This window comes from Muntiacus reevesi, chromosome 4 (genome assembly GCF_963930625.1).
Source record: "Muntiacus reevesi chromosome 4, mMunRee1.1, whole genome shotgun sequence".
NCBI lineage: Eukaryota > Metazoa > Chordata > Mammalia > Artiodactyla > Cervidae > Muntiacus > Muntiacus reevesi.
In genome coordinates this window covers 138,971,984-138,990,826 of record NC_089252.1, presented here as the reverse complement: position 1 = coordinate 138,990,826, position 18,843 = coordinate 138,971,984, and positions in this window count along the sequence as shown.

Below are 18,843 nucleotides of genomic sequence, written 5' to 3'. Positions count from 1 at the left end.
GTGCATGTCCCTGGATCATCATAAGCATGATCACTTCAGAGGTGGTGTCACTACCCTTTAGGTTTTTCTATACTTTGCCTGTGTCTTTATAGGTAGTCTCTTAATCTCTCTTTAACTTTTCTATGCCAGTCTGTTTCCTGCCTGGATTTGGAGAGATAGTAGAGGGCTGGGGACGAAGTTAGAAAAGGCCTTGCATGCATGTAAGCAGCTTGTATCATGCTCATTTGGAAATGGAGAACTATCAAAGATAGATTTTTATGTAGGGGTATGACATAACCCAAGGAGTGGAGTTAACACATGGGATCAGGGTAGATCATATTCTTTAAACTTTTGATGGTGCACTCTTGTTGGTGAAGAATGAGTATGACCTGCTAACATATGCATATCTGTTTATTTGTAAGTTCTATCCATGCATTCTTCTTTATTGAAATATAGTTGATTTACAATATTGTATTAATTTCAAGTGTGTAGGAAAGTGATTCTGTTTATACATATAAAATATATATACTTAGATATGTATATTTCAAATTACTTTCCATTAAATGTTATTATAAAATACTGAATATGGTTCCCTGTGCTATAAAATAAATCCTGTTGCTTGTCTATTTTATGTATAGTAGTTTGTACATGTTAATCCCATACTCCTAATTTATTTGTCCCATCTCTCTTTCCCCTTTGGTAACCTTAAGTTTGCTTTCTATACCTGTGAGTCTGTTTCTGTTTTCTATATAGATTAATTTGTATTATTTTTGAGATTCTATTTAAGTAATATCATGCAACATTTGTCTGTCTCTGTATGATTTATTTCACTTAGTATGATAATCTCTAGGTTCATCTATGTTTCTGCCATGCATTCTTCTACTAACAACTTTTGCATAATGTAAAATATAAAAGTTGGTATCAAAAGGAGCAAGATAAACTATATTTAAAATATTTCAAGTTGATTTTCAACTTTTATGTCACTAAAAACCATGCTGTTTGTGTTCTGGCTGCTTCGTTTTTAAGTGTCTTGCTAAAATTGTAGCTAATGTTTCATTATACACTTAGAGTGTCCTTCATTGGTGAGGATGGTGCATATAAATCCGTTTTCCAAATAATCTCGATAATGTCTGTTGGGTACAGGTAGGCAAATCTCTTGTCAGATCTAGTTACAATTGTTTTGGACATGTAGTATGGCGACAGATCACTTCAACCAAGAGTAGTTTGTTAATTTAAAAAATTGTTTTCCATATTTATAGCAAAGAAAACAAAGAAATTAGAATAATAACAATTATTAAACACATAATTTGGCCCACGTTATTGACTACAGATGAATAACCAGGGATTTTAAGGTGCCATTTTAAACTCATACTGAAAAAAAAAAAGACCAGGAGCTTTTGATACATGATCTAAATAAAACTTCAGAACAATCTTGCAAAATCAGCATTATTTTTAGCTTTTTATAATGAGGGAACTTCTTAGAAACATGGAAAGATCAAGGAACTTTCCCAGGAGCTAATAAATGTCAGAGAATTCTTCAATTTAAACTCTGGTCTATCTGTGCCTGGAGAACTCGTCCCTCACCTACCGATAAAAAGAAAGGGGAAATTTGGGATGCTTTTATCAGATGGCCTTGATTTTCACAGTAAAATAGAAGAAGAGGCTTAGTGGACTTAAAAGGCTATGTTCAGATAAAACTGGTGTGAAATGTGATTAACTAGCTTGCAGACAGAGCCCCCTTAAAAGCTGCTCTCTTTACTCCTTTCCACATTAAAACCAAGAATCTGACACTCTCCATACAGTCAATTCGCTCTTATTCCATCCTGGTTTCTCTGTGGTTCCTTCCTTCGCAGCTGGAGGGACCATGCTTGGCATTTATAGTTAATGCTATAAGTGAGTAAGGACTTGGCTGGGGGAAAAACAAAGAATGCACACTTCCTTTGCTTGTTATTTTTGGCGTATTGTTTCTGGGCCCAAGTTGCAAGATGTTAAGGTGCTTGTCAAAAAATGTGAAGAGTTCTTAGGGAGGAAATGGCTGGAGGTCACTCACGACGACACTTGAAAGGGAAGGCCACCCTTCTAAGGTATAGAAACCTTGATGAGAAAGTCTGTTTTGATAGCTGGGCAGGTGATGTTAGCATAGTTCCTATGGCGCTGGGGCACCATCATATCTGTATAATCTCTTGAGTCTGACAAGTCTGTGTCTTCTTTAACAGAGCCCAGCACTCTGAAAATTCATGATTATTGAAAGGGTTGGGGACCTGGGGGTATCCTTGTACAGGTAATAAGAGAAGATAGCCTAGAGAATAAACAGTGTAGAGAGTGAGATGCAAACTTGGATGAACTTTAGAAGGACAACCACGGGGCTGAGGAATAGACCAAAAAGTCAACCAGAAAGGAACAGGATAACTGCTGACTTATACATGGAAAAGTGAAAAGTGAAGTTGCTCAGTCGTGTCTGACTCTTGCGACCCCAGTGGACTGTAGCCTACCAGGCTCCTCTGTCCATGGGATTTTCCAGGCAAGAGTACTGGAGTGTGTTGCCATTTCCTTCTCTAGGAGATCTTCCTGACCCAGGGATTGAACCCAGGTCTCCCACATTGTAGGCAGATGCTTTACCGTCTGAGCCACCAGGAAGTCCTATACCTGGAAAGAGCTAATGTCCTAGCTTGTTAAACACTGGGTTTCCTACATGCTGTTCTGTGCACCTCCAGGGAAGGTGAGTGGAGAAACAAGTCACTTCAGTTCTTGATAAATACTTTGTTTTTTCCAAAGATTATAGTCTAAGGTGGGAGAGAAAACAAACAGAATTTTGTACCTGCACAATAATTCATAGTTCTCCACTGGGATGCCACGGGAAATTCAAAAGCATTTTGTTAAGTGCATGAAAAGGTAGCACTTGTAATATACTTCCCATTATTTCCAACTGAATAGGTCAAGCAGTTCCCATTGTTGAACCCTGGACTTCTACTGTGGCTTGGGCAGTTTTGGAAGGTGTTAGTTGCTTTAATAAGCACACAGAATATAATGTTTCTGCTGGGACACACACTTGTGGTTCTCCATGCACAAAGGCACACTCCTAGCCATTGCTATCTTCTGCGATTCACCTGCTGGCAATAAAGAGTGCATCTCTGGGCCTTGCATTTGGTGGGGGAGGAGGATTGAGGGGTAGTGGGTGGGGGTAGGAATGAGGCAGGCTAATTCATTTACCTTAAGTCGTTAAATGCTGTTGGAAAAACTCGCTAAACCTTGAGACCTGTCTGCTCTTTCCTATACTCAGTCCTCACCAAAGCTGGGTATCGTTTATCTGTTTAATGCCTGTTGATTCCTTCTTCTGTTTCTTTGGTGGCCACTGTAATACTTGAGTGTTCAACTCACTTTTTCTTATCTCTTCCTCCACCCCACTTATCACACATTGCTGGCCTCCTCCTCTGATAGGAAATGGCACACCAACCTGTTTTCCTGGAAGATTGTTTAAGTTTAGCTTATTTATTCCCCCCCAAATCTTCTGCTTTCTCACTCTTCTATTCGGCGTCTCTTCTTTCCTCTTTGCTTGGATTCATGGTCATGTGTGTGTGTACTAAGTCACTTCAGTCATGTTGGATTCCTTGGGACCCTATGGACTATAGCCCACCAGGCTCCTCTGTCCATGGGATTCTTGCCTGGAGAACCCAACTCCAGTGGGTTGCCCTGCCCTCCTCCAGGGGATCTTCCTGACCCAGGGATCAAAACCAACGTCTCTTATATCTCCTGCTTTGGCAGCTGGGTTCTTTACCACTAGTGCCAGCTGGGAAGCCCATTCACGGTCACATCCATTGCTTATCCCAGATTTTTTCCTGCTGATATTAATTCCTCTAGGTAGGTGTATGCTCACATCTCCCATTTTCCTCAATAATACCTGTTTCCTCTTGAAATTTTAGTTCTTTTTCTTAAGATACCAGCTGAACTCATAGCAGCGGAAGTAGCCATAACTGCTAAGGTTTCCAAAAAGCATTTATTTTATACTTACCCTTTCTGTTTCATGATTCATGATTCTTTTTAACCTCTTCCATTCTTTACCACCACATGTGGAATGGTTGAAGGACAGAGGGATACTTAGTTTGGAGAAGACTCCAGTTTGCCATGTAACTTGTGTTCAGATCCATAAGGTCTCTGAGATGAGGGACAGATACTTTTCTTATAAGTCTAAAATGGAGAATTTGAATCAACAAGTAAAAGCTACAATGAGGTAAAATTTTAATACAAATCAGGGTGGATTTTATTATCACTGGAATTACCCAGAGATGAAGTGGGTTGCCATGGGTAATAGCAAGTTTCCTGCTGCTGGAGGTATTCAAACTCAGGTTATTGTAGCAATGATTAAGCATCAGATGAGCTCTTAGACCAGGGTGCTTCTGAATCCTGAGATATTCAAACCTTCACTGTGTTCATATTATGTTTATCTTTCTGTTTTGTGTACATACAAAAATAATGATCATTATGAAAAATTAAAAAAAATACAAAGCGTACATATGTCTATGTCCTCCTTTTTCTTCTCCATTCTTTCCCATTCACCAAGTCATCACAGCTAACAGTTTGGTGAGGATTTTTAGATAGATATATAAACATCTTTCTACCAACCTGTATGTGCACCTTTAATAAAATAGGCTTGTACTATATGTAATGCATCATAACTTTTTGTTTGTTGTGGAAAATGGAGGGCTGCCTTCAGGATCAGTATATAGTTCTTCCTCTCTGTTTTGATGGCTATATAGAATTCAGTAGCGTAAACAGGGGTCAGCAATCGTTTTCTTTTAAAGATCAGAGAGTAAATATTTTTGACGGGGTCCCTACAGTCTCTGCCCTAACTGCTCAACACTGTGGTGTAGTGTGAAAGTAGCCACGGATAATACATAAATGAATGGATATGCCTGTGTTCCAGTAAAACCTAACTTATTTATACTACAATTTGAACATTGTGTAATTTTCACATGTGATGAAATACCATCCTTCTGATATTTTATACCACTTAAAAATATAAAAGCCATTCTTATTAGTTTGGGACTGCACAAAGACAGGAAGCAGGCAGGATTTGGCCATGGGATGTAATTTGCCAAACCCTGGTGTAAACGGTTAGGGATGATTACTTATTCTTCACATTTTGTGCCCTTTCATGTGGGCTGAATTCTGTTAGGGTAAGAACTTGCTTTTTCTACCCCCTCACTAACTCTACACTTGGGAAAGGAAATGAGTGACTTGAAATGATTGGTGAGGTTACAAGAGAATGTTGGCATGCCCCCTTCCTCTTTTCTTTCTCTTTGGGAACCAGCTGCCTGCAGGGAGCATGTGCTTGCCATGAGATGGCCTCTCTGGACCAGCATGGCACAGTGGACAGTCTGTCTAATTCTGTGCCTTAGTATGAGAAAGTCCACTTGCCTTTCTTAATCAGATGTAAGCCTCTTCATTTAATATCAAGTTCATCAATAATAAAGATAAAATTTTGATCTCTAATTGTTTTACTCATTTGCCTTATTTTTCAGGTGATTTAGGCATAGACCTATACAGTCTCTGTACCCTGTCTTTTTCCTCTTCTAGATTTATAGCCTGCTTTTACCAGCTTAATATTCCTACAAAATGACTTTGAGATGTCAGATATGTCATACATATCAATCACTAATGAATCTCCATCAATAAGCAAATAAAGAATAATTCGATAGATGATAGTCAAAGTTTTCTGCATTTAAACATTACTTATTATTTAGCTTGTCTTTTCTTATTTTAACAAAGTATTATTACATGTAAAATGGTTATGATAGTACCTGGCATATTGTAAACAGCCAACACGTCAGCTCCATTAGTCCATTGCACTTACTCTCATCACTTTTCAGTCAGAGTGACAGCTTACTATTTCCTGCACAACTTGCTTTTACTTCTATTTCCCCATTTAATCAAGTCATCAAGTCATTTTCAAGTCATCAGCTCTACCAATTGAAATCTTATCCAGTCTCTAAAACCTGCCTGGTTAACTTCTACTCTGTGCATTATAAACTTACATTTTTAGAAACCTTAATTCAGCAGATGAGCTCAATAATGATGAGTTTTACAGAGAACTGTATGAAGGCCTTGGGACCCCCCAAGATCACAATTATGTCTAGAAACTTCCATGTGAGCAAAAACTTGCTACACAGTGTCTGATGGGGAACTTTATGTGTCAACTTGACTGGGCTAAGAGATGCTCAGATAGCTGGTAAACACTGTTTCAGGGGGTGGTGGTGAGGATATCTCTGGAAGAGATTAGCATTTGAGTCAGTAAAGGGAGTAAAGAAGATCACCTTTGCCAATGCAGGTAGACATCGGTCATCTAATCCACTGAGGCCCTGAACAGAACGAAAAGGCAGTGGAAGAGTGAATTCACTCTCTTTGCTTCAACTGAGATATTCATCTCCCACTCTCAGATATTGTTGCTCCTGATTCTTGGGCTTTTGAACTCAGCCCGGGAACTCAGCTATCAGCTTTCCCAATTCTCCAGCCTTCAGACTTGGATCAAATGACACCACCAGCCTTCCTGATTCTTGAGGTAGCAGACAGCAAGTCATGGGACTTCTTGGATCCCATAATGGCAGCGTGTGTGTTTATTCAAAATTCTATTATTACTTGAGAGTTAGCGCTTAAGAACTGCCCCATTACAAGCAGAGTGGGCTCCTGCCTGCTGAGATAGCCATCAGGCAGTGGAAGTCAGAAGTGTTTCTCTAGGCGTCCTTCTAGGTTTGTGGTCTTGAGTGAATGAAGTCTTTGATGTGTCCTGAGAATTCCAGGCACATTATAGGGATCTTCTGGATATCACAAGTGATTTTCTGTTTCAATGTCTGGCAATCTCCCCTGAGGACTCTACTGAAGTACTTCAAACAAGGCATAATTGTGGCTCATTGTAACTTCTACAGTGTGTGAAGATCAATAGTGAGAACATTAAGAAGGCATTTCTTCTGGTGGGAGAAATCTAAAGGCAGAACAACAGGCACAGAGAGAACTCTCACTGATTACATGCCAATTATGTACCAGGCACATTTTCATATACCTTGTCTAATTTAATGAGCTTAATCATGGCAGGTACTTTGTGAACAAGTCATTGTAGACCCATTTTGCAGGTTATAGAATTAAAGAAAAGCGAAGCTTGTAGGGTGAAGTGCTTCGTCCAGTATTGTGTAGTATATTAGTTATCTTTTGCCACATTAATGCTACATAAAAATGACTGCAAAGCCTAGCCTTAAAATAGCAACTGGTTAATTAGTTCACAGGTCTGCAGGTTGGTGATTTAGCTGGGAAGTTCTTTCAGTCTGCACTGGGCTCATTACATGTCTGGGAGGCAGCTGACTATCAGCAGATTGGAACTGCTTTGGCTGGGATGATTAGAAGGCCTTAGCTATGCTCCACTTGTCTCTCATCATCCAGTAGGCTAGCCCTGGCATGTTCTCATGGCAGAAGACAAGAGCACAACCTGAAACATGCAAGCGCCCTTTTAACCCTCTGCATACAACATATCTGGTAACAACCTATCGAAAGAACGTCACCTGGCTATGACCAGCATCAGAATTTGGGGGATTAATGCAATCAGTCTATCAACTTGGCTAGTAAATGCCAACTAAGATTTAAATCCGAAGCTCTGGCAGGCCAATTTTTGTGTACCATGAAACTTTGTTAGAAAGTGCTCCATTTTAACCGGTTCTAGGAATTGTCATCACTGGTTTCAAAAAAAGTGCATTTATTTAATCCTCTGCATCTTTGTGCTGTTTCCAGTTCACCTTCTGACTCAAGATGAATTTGACTTAATTCATTTAATTTTATATTTTACTTCGTAAAGAAGGAGCTGGTAAGCAGAGAAGAAGTCCAATGCTACTACTCCTGATAGGAATCCTACTCAATGATCACTGGACTCTACACACCTCTGTGAAGGGTGATTCTGCATGTATACAGCTTTGTCTTTTCACTGTCATTTTGATATTTCCAAGAAGAGATGGAGCAATGAGATGACTGTTGCTAATTTGCATGTAAAAGGAACTTTCCTTAGAACGGGAGCTTTGCCCAAGAAGTTTTCAAGTTCAACATAAAAGGTCAGAAATAGTGGTCCACCAACCAGGATAGTGTAGCTAAGGAGTGCTGCGATTGTTCCCGCTGCCCTGGGAAGCCTTGATTTAGGAATGCATCCTTCTTCTTCTTCTTTTTATAGAAGAGTTGTGACCCAACACTTTGTGTCCTGGCAGGAGAAAAGAATAAGACTTGACCTCCTTTTGTTCTAACATGAGTTCGCAACTGCCTCATTCCATTATCTCAACGTGTATCATCTGTCAGTCGTCAACTCTCCTTCCAGGACAGAGCGGCATTCTTCTTGTGTTATCACTTTGCAATGTGGTGTCTTTTCTCATCTGGTTTCGGAATTTAAAGGGGGGGAATAAAAAGAGACCATGAAGAATGTGTAAGTTGGATGCTATTCATTCACTTATTTATAAATAAATGGAAACTGACAGACACCTTTTCAGCAAATGTTTACTGTGTGGACAAGTGTTGATGACATGGGCTGAAAGACACAGTCTGGTGCCACCAGGGCCAGCTGCTCCTGCAGCAGTCACCATTGTGCAGTCTTGCTTTCGTTTGGGCTTGGCACATGCATTTTCAGCCTGCCTTACATTGTGTCTCCAGGATACTTTATCTCTGGCACTGTCTGCCAGAGACAATAGATGGGTCTTTTTACCAGGCCTGAAAGCTTGGGTTTTGTCTGCTCTTGATCTCTGGTATTACCGCTGCTTACATAATGGACCTTGCCTGGTGCCAACAGACACATCTGCTGTTGGCCCAGTAACTTCATGAAAATGGCACTCGATTTTCTGTTCCTCATGCTGCCATGCTGACATTTGCTAAACTGGACAAATGTTTTTGTTTCCAGTGGAGAAGAAACACTGCTTCTAGCTTCGCTAGGGAAGCAGTGGATTAAGCTGTTGGATTTACAGTAGATCTCAGATGGGCTCAATTCATAGATCCCGAAAGATGCCCTCCTCAACTACATCAAGGGGTACCATTTAGAGGCTGTTAGGGAATTGATGATTGGGCTCCTTGGGAAAATGCTGCTCCCTGTATGGAGTCTAACTTGTACAGGCCTGTTACACAGTTAAAACAGAGGAGTTAAGTCCTTGTCTATCAGTCAATCAGTCAATCAACCAACAAGCATGTATTTAACAGCTGCGTGAATGAGGGCACTGTGTTAGGCTCTGAGAATACAGAGGGGAATTGGTCACAATTGTTGCTTTAGAGGTTTATAGTTGGATTAAAAGAAATTATAATGCACACAAATTATACACACATACACAGGACATACACATGAGGTACATAAATGCATTCAGAGAGGGAGGAATTTTAATTTAATTAATTGATTTTTAAAATTACCATATAGTTGCTTGACAGTAACTATGTGTTAGTTTTTGTTGTCCAGCAAAGAAGGGATTTTAGAAAGTGAGAGATCATTGTGAGCTGATATGCTTGGGGAAGACATCCTTGGGAGAAATGAAATTTAACCTGATATGAAAGACTAACTGATATGTTGAGGGTTGAGTGAACCCAGATGGATAAAAATACACAGTCATAAACAGCTATTCTTAGGTGTCCAGTGGTGGTTTTAGAAATGAAAACACCCTATGCCTTAGAACATCATGTTTTTAATCCACAGGATGCACAGTGTCATTTGTATTTATTTGCTATAGCCTCCAGAGATCTTAATAAACTGAGGGGGAAGGGGAGAGGACTGACAGTTATTAACCACAGAAGTTTGCCAAGCACTGCGCTATCTGCTTTACATATGTTATCTCACTGGATTCTTCCACAGTCCTGCGAGCCACTCATCACTTCTAGTTATAGATGAAACGGAGGCAGAGAGAGGCTAAATCTCATGCCCAGGTCTCCTGGTTGTCCAGTGACAGTCCTCTGCATTATTTGCACCCAGCCAGTAACTTACATGATTTTTAAGGCAGTCAAGCTGCTGCTGTGCTTACTTGCTCAGTCGTGTCCCAACTCTTTGGGACCCCACTGACTGCAGCCTGCCAGGCTCCTCTGTCCATGGGGATTCTCCAGGCCAGAATACCGGAGAAAATTACCATGCTCTCCTCCAGGGGATCTTCCCAACCCAGGGATCAAACCCAGGTCTCCCACATTGCAGGCGAATTCTTTACTGTCTGAGCCGCCAGGGAAGCCTGAGAATCCTGGAGCAGGTAGCCTGTCCCTTCTCCAGGGGATCTTCCCGACCTAGGAATTGAACTGGAGTCTCCCGCATTGCTGGTGGGTTCTTTACCAGCTGAGCTACCAGGGAAACCCAAGGTAATCAAGAGAGTAGGGAATTTCAGTATCAATGCTTTTTTTCCTAAACAAAAATTTTTGAAATGCTGCTTATTAGATTGATACATTTTGAACAATTATAAAAATGAATTAAAATTTTTAAAAAATAACAGCAAAAAGAAATAAACTAAAACAATTGATGAGAATCAAACTTTGGGACACAAATGTCATAGAGTATGGCACATGGAACAGTTAGAACAAGGGGCGTGTGTGTGTGTGTGTGTGTGTGTGTGTGTGTTGTTGGGGCTGTATTCTTCTGAACTGGGTGCACTCTGCATATTTAGGTATTCACAAACAGGGTCAATATCTGATACATTAGAATTTTGTTACAAAATGATGAACAGTTGCACTTGGACTCTCAAGGCTGACAGATGTTCTATGGTTAAAATATTGCTTTGGGAAAACCAGAATAGACCCACTGCACCTAAAATAATCAGCCAAAAATATGAGGGAAAAAATAGAAAATGAAGACTTGTGGCAAAGGAGCACATTGTATTTGAGGGACAGTTCTCATAATCTTCTCTGTGGTAGTACTCTGGCTGGGACAGTTTCTCTCCCAGGGGCTTCCTCTTGTAGGGTCTCCGGCCTTTCATGCTCTTGACCTTTGGACCCCTCCTGCTGCTGCTGCTAAGTCGCTTCAGTCATGTCCGACTCTGTGAGACCCCATAGACGGCAGCCCACCAGGCTCCCCTGTCCCTGGGATTCTCCAGGCAAGAACACTGGAATGGGTTGCCATTTCCTTCTCCAGTGCATGAAAGTGAAAAGTGAAAGTGAAGTCGCTCAGTCGTGTCCAACTGTTCGAGACCCCATGGACTGCAACCCACCAGGCTCCTCCATCCATGGGACTTTCCAGGCAAGAGTACTGGAGTGGGGTGCCATTGCCTTCTCCACTGGACCCCTCCTGTCCTGGTAAATGGAGCGATGAGGCTCCTGCACACCAACCCCCAGAGCAGTGGCTCGAGGGGCAGCAGACTGGGGAATGTACTGATGTTACTTGCACAAACAATTGCTTGTAGACTGTAACTTTGCCCTGGGTCCTTTAGCTATTCTTGGTGCATTTCCAGAGGCAGAGATCCTTATAGTAAAGCCCCCACCCTCCATGACCTCAGGCTGGAAACATCATCTGGTCTCTGTATGCTCTTGCATTTTGGGCTCTTATAGGCACCAGAGTGAGTAACCTGGGGCCTACAGCCTGGGCTGGGGAGAAGATGAGTTCATCTCATCTCGGCCACTCTCTCAAGAATTTGTCCCTTCATGTCTTGCTGAAAAGCAACTCAACATCAATGCCTTTTTCACCAGGACTACCAGCCTCTATCATCTATGGCAGGCTATATTTTGCTGCAGGAAATGGTGAGACTTTTCTTTGAAAACTTTTTCATTGTGACATATGACACACAAAAAAATGCACTACACAAATTTATATCTTAACGAATTGTAAGACGATACCACTCTAATGGCAGAGAGCAATGAGGAACTAAAGAGCCTCTTGAAGAGGATGCAAGAGGAGAGTGTAAAGGTTGGCTTTTCCACATTCAAAAAACTAAGATAATAACATCTGGTCCCATCACTTCTTGGCAAATAGATGGGGAAACAGTGAAAGTAGTGACAGATTTTATTTTCTTGGGTTCCAAAATCACTGTGGATGGTGACTGTAGCCATGAAATTAAAAAATGCTTGCTCCTCCTTGAAGGAAAAGCTATGACAAACCTAGACAACATATTAAAAGGAAAAGATATCACTTTGCCAACAAAGGTCTGTATAGTCAAAACTATGGTTTTTCCAGTAGTCATATACAAATGTGAGAGTTAGACCATAAAGAAGGCTGAGCGCCAAAGAATTGATGCTTTTGAATTGTGATGCTGGGGAAGACTCTTGAGAGCCCCTTGGACAGCAAGAAGATCAATCCAGTCAACCCTAAAGGAAATCAACCCTGTATATTCAGTGGAAGGATTGATGCTGAAGCTGAAGCTCCAATACTTTGGCCACCTGATGTGAAGAGCTGACTCATTGGAAAATACCCTGATGCTGGGAAAGATTAAGGGTAATAGGAGAAGGGGACAACAGAGGATGAGATGGTTGGATGGCATCACCAACTTAATAGACATGAATCTGAGCAAGCTCTGGGAGATAGTGAAGGACAGGGAAGCCCGGTGTGCTGCAGTCCATGGGGTTGCAAAAAGTTGGACACAACTTAGTGACTTAACATCAACAGCAACAAATGAATTATAAAATGATTGCTCACATAACTGCTACTCAGGAAGGACAAGGACATTGCCAGCACCTCAGAAGCTTGCTGAGCATTCCTTTCCAACACACCCATGTCTTTTCTCTGAAGATAACCCCTGTTCTGACCTGGTTGATAATCATTTCCATGTGTGTGTGTGTCTGTGTGTGTGTGTGTGTGTGTGCGTATGTGTGTGTTATGATTGTTTCATCCATTAAGCCTTTGACCCTCTTCAGCTTAACAAAGAAAGACTCCATAATGAAATCTGAGATGCTGCATGAAAGAGACTTTGGTCTTGAACAAGGCTGGGGGCAAACCCCTGCTTTGCTGTTTCCTAGTTGTACGGCTTCAACAGGCTTCCTCGGTGACTCAGGGTAAAGAATCCACCTGCCAAAGCAGGAGACACAAGTTTGATCCCTGGGTTGGGAAGATGACCTGGAGTATGGCATGACAACTCTCTCCAGTATTCTTACCTGGAGAATCCCAGGGACAATGGAGCCTGGGGGCATACAGTCCATGGGATCGCAAAGAGTCGGACATGATTTAGCAATGGAGCATGCATGCATAGCTTCAACATAGGTCATGCGTAGGTCACAGATACTGCAGTTTCAGCTCAGTTTCCTTATTTATGCAATTGTGATGACAGACCCTACAAACTTGGCTGTTGTACCAGAAGCGAGGTAACACACAAAGCTACCTAGCATGGTGTCAGATACTTGGGGGCACCTCTTGCTCAAGGACAATGATGGGAGGTGCCTTCCGATAACATATGTGAAGTCTTTCTTTGCTGCTCCTGATCTCCATTAAAGATTCTACTTTTCATCTCCTGCCCTAGACAGGGTTTTATGAGTTGTACAGTTTGGTCACACACCATTCATTCATTCAGTGTACTGGGGTGAGTGCATGGAGGTATACAGTACCTGGCAAATAGTCATCATGGAATAATGTTGGCTGAGTGAATGAATTAATGAATGGGTCACGTACCCTGGCCCCTTCTCGAAGACTTTATCATTTGGTAGAAGCAGTATGACGTGCACAAAAATGATGAGAAGAACATTTATGAAGAGGCTATATGGAGAGCGGTTAAGAATGCCAGCCTAGGACTTTCCTGCTGGTCCAGTGGTTATGAACTTGCCTTGCAATGCAGGGGCACAGGTTTGATTCCTGGTATGGGAAGATTACCTATGCTGCAGGGCAGCTAAGCCTGTGTGCCCCAACTACTGAAGCTCGTGTTCTGCAACAAGAAACCACCGCAAAGAGAAGCCTTCATGTCCACCTAGAGAGTAGCTCCTGCTTGCTGCAACTAGAAAAAGCCCTTTCACAGCAACAAAGACCCCGTACAGCCAAAAATAAACAAATAAAATTTTTTTAAAAAGTGCCAACCCAACCACTCCACTTACCAATTGGGAACTGGGATGGTTTATTTAACAGTCTCTGTTTAGTTTATCCACCTGTAAAATAGATCGAACAACAGTAACTCCCTCAGAGACTTGTGAAGGAGAAATGAGGAAAAATGGGTAAAGTGCTTAAGAAGAGAATGACACACCGTAAGTCTTAATTAAATGATTGTTGTCCTTGTTATCGTTATGAAAGGGTGATAAAATAGTACAAGAATTTGCAGAAGGGATGTAGTAGAGGGGTAATATCTATGGGGAAATTTCTAGGAAGTTTTCAGGAGAAGATCTTATTTGTGCTGAGCTTTGAACTGATGTAGGATTTAGATTGAATGTCTTTTCCATCTTAGGGTGCTCGGAGGTGCTACTTGCTCCTCCGAGTTCTCCTTTCTCCACCTTCCACACCTGGAATCCTGCCCATCTCTCAGTGTCATTTGCTCCAGGAAGACTCTCCTCAATCTACCTGACAAGGTTAAGACACTTGGTCTTAAGACACATAGAGCCCTGCTTGCTTGGTTGGTTTTTAGAGCATTGATTACAGTTTGTATATATAAGTTTATTCGTGGATGTATTTATTGAATTTCTAATTCCCCTGTTAGATTGTTGATTCTTGAGCAAATTGTTTGTGCCTTTGTTTTCCCCACTGCTTCATCCCCAGCACCGGTATACACAATAGTAGACTCCAATAAATACTGAGTCTGGAGAGCATCCCAATAAATACTTGCTGAAAGATCTCATTTATATAAATAGAAGTCATTTTGGGAAGAGGGACAAATACACAGAGTGGAGAAACAAGAGGGATCATAGATATTGTTTAATTAATCTAAGTAATGTGCTAAGAAAGGGGATGCTTCTTTTCGGAGAAAACGCACTGCAGCTGTAATTCCAGAGTCCCTCCTCTACTGCTGTTTTGTAACCAAGAAGAAAGTCTCAGGGGGAAGTGGGGGGTCACAGGGGTGGGCAGAGGAAGTGGAGCAGACCAGGCGGGGGTGGGCAGAGGAAGTGGAGCAGACCAGGCGGTGGCCATCTGGGAGCAAAGCAAGGTGGTCCCTGGAAACCTTCTTTTTGCTGGGGGCAGCCCAAATGAAGGACAGTGTGGTGCCCCAGGAATGGGGGTGTGAGTGACTCCGTGCGGAGGCAGAGAGCCCGGTGACCAGGACCTTGGACTTAGGAGTCAGACGCTGTGCCCTAAGCCCATGTGGCCCTGCCTTGGTCCTGTCCACAAGAACCTGGGGTCATAGTGAGGATAAAGAAGATGACAGGCGTAAGCCACTCAGCCCAGTGCCCAGCATTTTGGGATCCGCCTCATAGTTTTTAACCACAGTCACTGTTTCCACATTTCTCCTATTCTGTGATGTGCATTCCTTATTTCATTTTAATGCATCTAAACTTGAAACCAGACTTGCAGTCTAAGTATACTTTTATTGTAACCTTTCCTTTTTATTTAATAAAGCTATCATTATACTGAAGGTAAATTCTAGGATCAATACTGTCTTAGAAGAGGATATTTAACTTTCCTGTTACATTTTATTTTCCTCAGAAAAATGGCTTATATAGAGTTGAACCTTTTTTTTTTCCTGCAAGATCTTTTAAAGAATTTTTATTTATTTATTTATTTTATTTTTGTCTGTGCTGGGTCTTTGTTGCTGCACGAGCTTTTCTCTAGTTGAGGTGCATGGGCTCCTCACTGCAGTGGTTTCTCTTGTTGCAGAGCACAGGTTTCAGAGCACAGACTCAGTAGTTGTGGCACATGGGTTTAGTTTTTCCACAGCACATGGGATCTTCCTGGACCAGGGATCAAATCTGTGTCTCCTGCATTGGCAGACGGATTCTATACTACCAAGCCACCAGGGAAGCCCCTCGAGTTGAATCTTAATTTGAGAGGAAAAAAGAGAAATGTTTAAAGTTGTCACGAAAGAGTATTATAAATGTTTCTTGTGTGTGCTCCGTTATGTTCGACCCTTTGTGACCTCATGGACTATAGCCTGCCAGGCTTCTCTGTCCATGGAGTTTTCCAGGCAAGAATACTGGAGTGGGTTGCCATTTCCTCCTCCAGGGGATCTTTCTAACTTGGGGATCAAACCCATGTCTTTTGCATCTCCCGCATTGGCAAGCAGATTCTTTACCACTGAGCTACCTGGAAAGCCCATTAATATTTCTAGGTGTTTATAAAAGGAGACAATCTTGGGAAATCTTTCCAGAAACTGGTAGTTTGTGAGAATGGGCAGCTTTTGTTACTGTCCTATTGAGTCACCCATGTAATACTTTTTAAGAAACATAAGACATTTACTCAACTAGTGAAGAACCCCATAGGATAAAATTCTAAATATAAGCGCTCCTTTGCAAGAAGTTCAAAGTGATTAGCAGACAGTTTATAATAAACTCATACAAAAAGCATGTCCAATGAGGACTGGGGTGGAGAAAAGTAGGAATGTAGGACTCATTTCTACTTTTCTGTTTGAGGACACACTTAAGGAACTTCTCAAAGGCCAGAAAAATCAGGGACAAAGCTGGGAGAAAACTAAGTTCTCTAATGCCAAACTTACTTTGTTTATTTGCTGAATACAGTTACTGTTTCATCAAGTATCTTTGTGTGTTTTATCCTCTCCATTCTACTTACTTGGACAAATTTTCAACTTTTGGTTAAAAACAAATTCTTACTTGTTAACCAGCCAGGTGAGCGATAACTGTGACTGGCAAGTTGCTTATCTTGAGTTAAAACCTAAACTTCTGAAAGTAATGTAGATGTCAATTACTATTAAAAACCTATTTCATAAACCTGAAAGTTGGTCACTCAATGTGTGTATCCTTAGATATAATTTTTTAGGCCAGTATTTTCAAAATGTCTATGCTAACTGATACTATAAATACAAAAAAATATATATATAGTTAGGCAGAAATCTGGGAGAAACCCATGTGTGTTGAGTTGTTTAAACAGTGGGCATTTCCTTTGAAATATTTGAAATTTACATCATACGTCATTTTTGCTCCGAAACTGGCAAAGGCTAAATCACACAGTGTTGATCAAAGGAAGGGTCAGTTGTATTCTCACATGCAAGTTGTGGGTATAGAAATAGTTGCAGCCTTTCTGGAAGGTAATTTGACAATATGCATAAAATTGCAAAGGTGAAAAGTCTTTGACCCAGTAATACCATTTCTAAGAAACTATCCCAAGTGACTAATTATGAATGTACTTCACGTTTTAGCTAAGGATGTTCATCACAGCATTGTTTACAATAGCAAAGCAATTATATGTGTCAAATATATTGATTAAGAAAGTTATGGTATAATCATATAATGAAATTCCGTGTTGCCATTAAAATGATATCATTTCATGTGATATCGGTTGATGTAAGAGATGCCAGTGGAAAGAGCAGATTGCAAAATAGTGCTCAGCATGATCATGAGGATGTGTGAGGGTACAAGGTAATGTGTGTGCATGTGTGTGGACACACATACATGCCCAGGAAATATCTGCAAGCATACACAACAAAATGTTAACAATCATTGTGTGGAGTGGGTGATTTTTATTTCCTCTTTTTCCTTATGCAGGTTTTCTGATTTTTTTTCCCATCAGCATTTATTACTGTTAGAAATTGTTTTAAACTAAGTTTTAATTTTTCAAATATTTAAAAAGTTTACAGTGTCTTTTACAGGAACTGAATGGTGCAGCCAGGTAGGTGTGTGCACAGTGAGTGCAGTATTGGGTCGTTTATCCCCGTAAGGAAGGGGCCTGTGATGGGAGACTAGTGCCTAAGAGCAGAGCCTGAGAATTTTATAGCATCTCCTGTGGAGCCTCAGGAACGTTAACAAACCACAGAGACGAAGTCACAAGCCCTGCTATGTGATGGCCCTGAGCACAGCGTCTCTTCTGTCAGTATTTTTCTTTGTATCTGTCTTCCCCCAAATAAAATGCTTTATTGCCAAGAAAATTTTCACATCTTTGGAAGGCGCAGGTGACCTTGCAAGTCACCTTCTGTTAGTTCTGCTTGTCTTCCTGTCTTCGCAGGAGCCAGAGCGTTATGTGACTGAAACATTCGTTGTTGGCTCCTTCTTTGGAGAAAGTCGGCCCCTGTGCTCCATCATTGGTTCTATTTCCGTTTCTTTTTGCCGTGTGTGTACTAAGTCATTTCAGGTGTGTTGGATTCTTTTCGACCCTATGGACTGTAGCCCGCCAGGCTCCTCTGTCCATGGGATTCTTCAGGCAAGAATACTGTAGTGGGTTGCCATGCCCTTCTCCAGGGGATCTTCCCGACCCAGGGATCAAACCCACGTCTCCTGCATTTCCTGCATTGGCAGATGGATTCTTTACCACTAGCACCATCAGTGTTATCAAATTCATGATTTTTTTGATGTTCCACATAGGTCTCCTGGTATTTCTCCTCCTTCCCTCCCTCCTTTCCTTCCTTCTGTTTTCCCTCCTTCCCTTCTCCCCTCCTTTCCTCTTTCTCTCCCTCCTCCCCTCCCAGTAGAAGCAAGAATATCTCCCTTTACGCAGATCCACCCACTCTGTATCTCTGGAAAACTCTAGACTATGAGCTTGGACAACCATCTTCCTTCATTGATTCCTCATTTGTGTTTTTGGTGTTTGAAGACTTGAGCACTCTATGCCCGTGCCATTCCTTAGGGCACAGAAGCTAGGAGGGGCCCTTCAGAGTCGGGGTTAGACCAGGGAAGGCAGGGCTCCTGAGAGGAAACGAGAGCTCGATGAGGCTCCTTTTCATCAAGGAGCAGAGTGGCCTGCAGTGCCCCCACCACACCTGTCAGAGCGTCGACGGCATGCTCTCATCGTGTCACTCAGTAAAAACCGCTGGCTGAGAACTTGCTTTATACCAAACAATGCTTGCCACATTTCTTCAGGTGGGTATTGTCATTTCCTGTGATGGGTGC